Source organism: Bactrocera latifrons, unplaced genomic scaffold, assembly GCF_001853355.1.
Source record: "Bactrocera latifrons isolate USDA-ARS-PBARC rearing strain unplaced genomic scaffold, ASM185335v1 scaffold_33, whole genome shotgun sequence".
NCBI classification, from domain to species: Eukaryota; Metazoa; Arthropoda; class Insecta; order Diptera; family Tephritidae; genus Bactrocera; species Bactrocera latifrons.
This window is the reverse complement of record NW_017536963.1, coordinates 1,422,665-1,430,623: the sequence shown is the minus strand read 5'-3', so window position 1 is coordinate 1,430,623 and position 7,959 is coordinate 1,422,665.

Sequence of the window (7,959 nt, the reverse complement as noted above, 5' to 3'; positions counted from 1 at the left end):
TTACTCAAGTTACAGCTTGCACGGACGGACGGACAGACAGACAGACATCCGGATGTCAACTCTACTCGTCACCCTGATCACTTTGGTATATACAGTAACCCTATATTTAACTCTTTTAGTTTTAGGACTTACAAACAACCGTTATGTGAACAAAACTATAATACTCTCTTTAGCAACTTTGTTGCGAGAGTATAATAAAAGATAGTAGCAGCAGCAGTGAGGAGCTCGACCAAGTTCTGTAAACGCGCTAGTGTCTAGACCATGCTGATCCGGTAGTATGTAGACACAAGCAGTAAATCTCAATGTCTGCTTCACCTCCCTTTACTTCACCTACTAGTCTTGTTGTTGTTGGTTTGACGCTTTAAGGCAAACGAAATTCGATTTGCATTCCATCGGTTGGCGATTGGGTGTAGGCCGTTCGCCATGGCGACTTGTGCGTCAGTGCTGAGCATAACCGCGCAGCTACAAAAGAGCTATGCTGATTTCCTCTGTTGTTGTTGTTGTTTTTGTTTTTGTACTTTTATGTTTTGCCCTCGCATAGCGTTTTTGTGGATGCTTTGGATGCATGCCTAAATATAGAGCGATTCTATGCTCGCGCTTGAAAATCCAAACACACGCACACATATACATATATATACAAATAGAGACATATATGCAACACAGTGAAAATTTTCAAAGGCACACACACACATTGGCTGAGAAATGAAGCCGATTCTGCTCCCCTACTTCGGTCGCCTGCAGTGCGTTGCTGTCGTCAGCGTTCGGGCACGTGCGCGCATTTTACAGTTGTGCAACTGACGTGCGTATTGATGAGCCGCTTATGGGGCAGTGAGTACGCTTATTTGTATATGTATGTGTTTGCTTTTATGTGCATGTGTGTGTGGGGTGTATAGCTGAGAGGATTACATGGGCTTTGGACGTATTGCATGGTTTTAAGAGGCGCGCTACTTGATTTACATTATTATGGTGGATCTGAGTGCACTTATGCATGCACACACATATACATACGCACATATTAATAGACATACATACATATGTATGTAGCTCTGTGAGTACATACGCAGATTAGTTTACCGTTCGAGTGGAAGGATTTTAAAAGCTTTGGCAGGGGTTTATGCTTAACCCACGTTTATAATATGATTTGCTAAGTAAAAGCATCTGTAAATTAAGTCGGTAATGAGGCTAAACTGTCTTACATACACGAGGGTCCCTACTTTTTCTTTACAGAAAAACAATTTTTATTATCATTCTTAAGAACATTCTTTGCCATTTATTTTTTGAAGATTCTCTCTTTCAAATGTTGGCCATGGATGGCTACGTCTAAGATAGTCCACCCGTTGAGTCCAATTTTCGATGATGTTTTGCTCCAAGGCCTGAATCGAAGTGGGATTGACCGCATAGATTTTAGACTTTGCATATCCACACAGGAAAAATTCCGCCGTTGTGATATTACATGATCTTGGTGACCAATCGTCTGGCCCAAAACGTGAAATTATTTGCTCACCGAAGTGTTTTCTATCTTATTGATGCGATGGGGGGGAAGTGGTGCCGTTTTGTTGAAACCAAATATCAATTTCGGGCATCAAATAGTCAGTTATCATGGTGCGATAACGGTCGCTGGCCCACAAACCATACCAAACCGTTTTTTTTCTAGTTGAAATGGCAGTTCTTGAATCTCCTAAGTTGCTCTTCGTCTTAAATACGGCAATTTCGCTTGTTTACATACCCATTGATCTAGAAATAGGCATAATCGCTAAATAAAATTTGGCTCGAAAATGTCGTATCTTCTTAGATCTTTCGAAAAGAGAACTTTTTGAATGTGGCTTCCATGTGGTCAACGTAAGTCCTCTCATGATATGTCTTTGAACTTTAAAGAATCATAGAAACTTATTGGCCCATCTTAAGAAAACACACACAACAATAATATCTTCAGCTCTAACCTTTTTATCTCTACTACTTTGATCCAAAGTGAAACTTGCTTCGTAATTTTGATAGGGACTATTTCCTTCATAAACCCTACTATAGGTGATCTAAAACCGATGGAACTTACGCACTTGGACATTTTTACCCATAAAGCCCTAAAAGTGGATCACGTGGTTCTCATAAATCGGCGAAGCGTTTTGAGATTACCACAAATTTATTACTTAGGTTAATGTCAATCTCGGAAACTTTGCTAAGTACCGGGATATTTCAATCACAGTCTGGCAAAAGTCTGGCAATCGAGAAAGAAGAGATAAGATTATTCCATCTCGCTTTTCTCCACATAGCGTTGGCAAAGAGCGTCCGACAATTGCGGCGAGACTGACTTTGTTAAGAGATAGTAGTTCGAAGAACCTTTTAAAGTTCACCCTGTATCAGAAGAATCTCGCAGTCGCACAAGTTCTGGTTGTTGACCAGTGTTTGCTGAATTCATTTGGTGTTCCGAAGGTCCAATGCAAGAAGACATCTGAAAACCGACTCGCTTCCAATCAGATGAAATTGAGAAAGGGTGTCTTCTTAAGCAAGTTCATCAACTTTGCGGTTTTCGGCGATTGCGCTGTGACCAGGCACCCGTGAAAGTCTAATATGGAAGCAGCCTAAAGTAATTGCTAATGAGGTCATAAAGTTTTGAGCGTACTCAAAGCCAGTAGCTCGGGTGTGAGTTAAGAAGGTACCATCTTGAGGAAGATATCCAGCTTGCCTAAGGCGAATGAAATCATTCTTCACTCTCTCTCGATTTTTGGCTTCCATAAGAGGGATAAGTTCCAGGTACTTTATCCTGTCCACCGATTGAAGAATACGGCCTCCCAATGAGATGAGAATCACTCCAGAGTTTTGTATCTTCTAGTAAGTAAAACTAGAACAATTTATTTGGATTTATGGATAATTTTTTTATTACCATAAACCTATATGGAATCGTAGTTATGTGATTGAGCCGGTAACGATTTTTGTTTTTAATCTTGTTTATTCATGGAAAAATAATATTAACCCATATCTATGCAAACGACGACTTCAGTATATGGTGGATATGATGTTTCTGCTACACATTTTCGCTAAATGCCTTGCTACATCGAACAGTTATGTAACCAAATTGAATGACTTTAGAAGGAACCGCTTCTTCCAAGCACACCTTGAGTCTTACCTACCATGGTTTTATATTCTCAAAACTCTTACTAGTTGTGGTACGTGTGATCGATCTACATATCTCACCTCTTTTCAGACTGATTGTTTGCACATTCTTCTTCATTTACTCGTATATATGTGTCCACATGTTATTTGGAGAATTCTTTGCGTGACTTTAGTAGTATTTCGAAATAAAATCTCAAATATTCGCATTACACAAATAAAAAAAAAAGCACAAGAAACACAATTCAGCTGCCAACAGCAACAGGATTCCACGACATAGGCCTTTCGGTATTTGGCGTTCCACACTGCCGATGATTTCATTCGCATTTTATTGCCTCGCTGGTAAATGTAAACTTTCAGTTTATGGAAAAAAGAAACATCGCCAATAACCGTATGCACTTGTATACATCTGGTACCACATACTACAAGTACATAACATACATATGTATACTCTTATTTACGCTGTCGAATTGTTTATATGCGGGGAATGCTCCTGCGTTTGGGTACAATAACAATACTGTAACATCAATTACCGACTAGGGGGTCAGCGCTGAATTGTTAATCACAAAATACATGTAAATATATACAAACAGCAGGAAATTTTGAAAAATAAAAAGTCTCCAAAATAAAAAAAAAACTCTACTTTTTTTCAAAAGCGTGCTATTTTAAGCTTCTAACTTTTCAAGCGCAAAAAAATTAAAATTTTAAAAACTCTCCAACATTTAAAAATCTCTCCAAAACTTTTAAAACTACAAAACTAGCTTATACATATTATGATTACTTTCGTATTCATATATGCTATTAAAATCACACACAATTTTAAAATCTCTCCAAATTTTTAAAACTACAAAAATAGTTTGTAAACACTATGATTACTTACACATATATATATATGCATATATCACACCAATTATAAAACCACTCCAAATCTTTAAAACTTTGCTAAAATTGCTAAAATAGTGTTTGTTAAGGACTTTTTGTTCGTATAACAAATAGTTAATAATTCGGGTTCAATGCGGTTATTTAGATCTAAATGTATTGAGTACGTATCTAGGTTAGATTAGGTAAATAGACTGATTACTCGTGCGATCACGAATAAATCCACCCAGCCAGCTAGAGACGCCTGTTCGTTGTGTTGCGCATAACTCGTAGGCATGGATCAAAAAGACGGTCGCATACTAACAAAACGTCTAGAGCTTGCTACATATTTGTTGAGGCGGCTAATATCAGTTCCAGTTAATTAGCCGGGTTCGTAAAAAGTATGGCAACCGAGATGCTTCAACCTTAGGCTATTGAAAGCTGAACATTGGAGGAGAAAGCATCTAGATGCTTTCCACCTGATCTTCTTCTTTGGAACTTTAACTCCAGAATGTATGCAGACAGGGAAACCCTTGCTCATTTCTATCCTGGTTGCTTTTTCTGGCAAGTTCATCGACTTTATAATTTCCGACGATTACGCTGTGGCCGGGCACCCAGACAAGTTTAATATGGAATCATCACCTTGATGCTAGTGCTAGTGTGGTCATGCGTTCCTTGGCAAGTTTATTGTCAGCGAGCTCATTTCTGCTTATTTTTAGGGTTTTTACGTGGCGGATCCCAAACCCAGCACACAACCCTGGTGATAAAATTTTTCGCCTTCTCACTTTAACTTGCCTTCAAACGGATGGTTTGTTGGCTATCCAGAGGATACTTGGTCTAAGATCAGAACTAGTGAGCTGCTTAAGCCTTTCTGGTCACTAACAAGTGAATAGCGCTCAGGGAACTTTTCCCACTTGCCTAAACTTTTACAAATGGCTGCAAGGTCCTCTGTCGATGCACAAAGACTAAATTCAATAAGTCATTTATCATCTCTGTCCTGCTACATGATGCAGATGTATGGAAGATGACAACCTCTGAATAGTCGACGTTATGAGTTTTCGAGAGAAAAGTCCCATTCCCCTTCCCCCTAATACCATTCGTTGTACCCGTCAGGAAAAGCAGAGCAAGAGAAAGACCTCCACTTCGTTAGAAAGACTAGGTGAAGAGGAGGTCCTTCATTTGAAATTTCCAGCTGACCCCAAACAGCGGGAAGGCAGAACGATTGGTGGCGCTGCTGTAAACTGTAAAACTACGCCAATAAAGAAGAAGAATAAGTCAGCGATATAAAGGCCTGCAATAGTTTAAACGTAATCCCACGTATTTATAATATAATTTTCTTTAATTAATGATCCGACCAGTGAATGCAGTCGTCCATTGTTATGGATTCGGAATCAAAGTTTTCCTTTTTATAACTTCGCTTTATCTTTGCGACACTTTTGGAGAAGTTTGGCTGCATAAATGTCAATACTAGTCGGCAGGTTGGAAGGAACGTACTGTTTTCAGCACAATTTTTTATATACATACATACATATGTGGAGTTGGGATGAACTCACGAGATTTTTTCAGTTAAATGATTAAAAAAAATTTATTTTTCAAAACAGAATAAACTTTATTGTTGTTAGTTGATCGAAGAAAAATCTTCTTGTCGCTGTACACATCGTGTTTTCGTTGTTCGCGCATTCGCCAACAACGCTGTTATTGTTGTTTTAGCTTCGAGGAAAATGTAATTTAATCAGCACCAATACCAAGTTGCAAGCAAAAACAAGCGTTGAGGTATAAAGACATGTTGCTAATGGTGTGTATTGGTGAGTAGCGGGTCCCATGATTTTGCGCCGTTATATATTAGATGAGGAACTTATGTATATAACATACATATATACCTTGGAGTGCCTGTGTGCGTATAAAAATTACAGAAAACTCGGTAAAAGTTACACAACACTTGAATGCAGAGATTTCGAAAACTGAAAAAAACAAAACATTGGAGAACTACGCGTGAGAGAGCGAGAGCGCAAGATCGGTACGTCGAAAATGTAGGAAAATTTTTTAGCTGATCGAAGTACAGCTACAGGTTCCCAAAAGATGTGCACACCATGCGATGCAAAGATTTCCACATGCTCGTCTGGCAACCGACCGAACTACTTGGCGGCCGTTGCCGACAACCGAGCAATATGTACCGATCCTCACAATGTGTACTTGTATTACCTCAGCTGTTGGCCACATTAAGCAGCACAGTGAACGCTGCTTATACATATTTACATATGCACATATGCAGCACGTTGCCTGTGGGTACTCGGTGGCGCTGCTGTATGGGTGCGCTTGACTGCGTCCGGCAATTCTAAATATAGCTCGATCTTACGATGTCGTTCGGCTGTGTTGTTGGGATGGTGTTGGTGATGTGCGGTGTCGTTGAAATGCGCAGGCGCAGGAAAAATGGCGAGAGTGACAGGAGTTGTGGTATATAGTAAAGGCTTACCAACACACTCACACAGCTACACTTACCCGCTCACAGCTAGACTGCGTATCGTTTACACACTCGCCTGGCGCGCTCGTATATACTGAGTGTATGTGTGGGTGTGTGTCTGAAATGGGGCAGCGTTGTTGGTCGAAAAGGTGTGGTGGAGTGTTGCCGCCGGCGCGATGGTTGTGTGGAGGCCACCACATCTTCTTGCGGAGCAACACATTTGCAATCCGCTGGTGTGTGAGCGTATGGGTGCATGTGTGCATAGTATGTGCTTGCATTTGTTGTATACAAGAAAAAAGTAGAAAAACTACTGCGTGGCATCACTAATGGCCTGCCCGTCTGCCCCATGACGCGAGTGTGGTATTTATGCACGATCGGCGGCCATTTTGCTTTCTACACACTGACGTGTCTGCGCGCTGGCGGTAGTGTTGTTGCACACAAAACCGTTGTGTACATATTTGTGTATTTATTTAAATTTTCTGCTTTCAATTTGTTGCTACTTTGTGGGAGCTTGTGCTGTTTTGTACGGATATTGCATTTCTATAATACAAAGAGCATTTCTCTAGATCTCTATCATCGCTCGAAACATTCGTATTGTTTCCTAAACTGGAAAATTTGTATAAAACATATGCACAAAACACGATAACTTATTACAATAAAGACTATTTCGACTACCCAATATTAGAGATAAAACGTTAGGTTCGCATATTGTTCGATATATCGGCAAAAGGTCAACACTAAGCATGGCAATCAATAGATTCGTAGTTTGGCGGCTGAAACAGGTTAGCGTCAATTTCCACCATTTTTGGTAGAGAGTTGCTAAATTTTACTCCAAAATATTTATTAAGTGGTTATATTGACGGGAAATTTGTTGCGTGTATTCTTAAATATATGTATGTACATTAGGAAAATAAAATAAGAAAGTAGTTGATTTTTGGATAATTTTAAAATTCTAATTCTTAAAGCTTGAGCTATATTTTGTAGGATAAATCGGCTTCGAAATGACGTTAAATGGAAAGGAGGTATATTCGTAGTTCGATATTCATATTTTATACTCTCTTAATCCGTTGCTACAGGGTACAATAGTTTTGTTCACCTAAGTTGTACGTATCACTTAACACTAAACGAGTTAGATATGGGGTTATACATTGGGAAAAAGAAGTATTAAGAAATTGTAATTATATTTCTACGAGTGGTATAAATAAGACGGACCTTCGATCTCTTCAACTGATGAAAATATTAGAAAAGTGATGGATATTGTGCTTGAAAATCATCAGGCAGGTGTTAGAGAGATGGCAGGAGAGCTCGACATCTCTCACGAATCCGTTCTAATGATTTTGGTGGATTTTTTTGGGTGTGTAACGCATTCTTCCCCGACTCATCAAGATAAAGCTGCATTTTTTTTCAAAAAAAGGTTTCTTTGGACATACTTGACATGCATGGAGAGTATTAAGTTTATGCGGTTTTCTTAAACAAAATATATTTAAATTAATTAAAATAAATTTAAACTCTATTATTGGATTATTTACACAAAA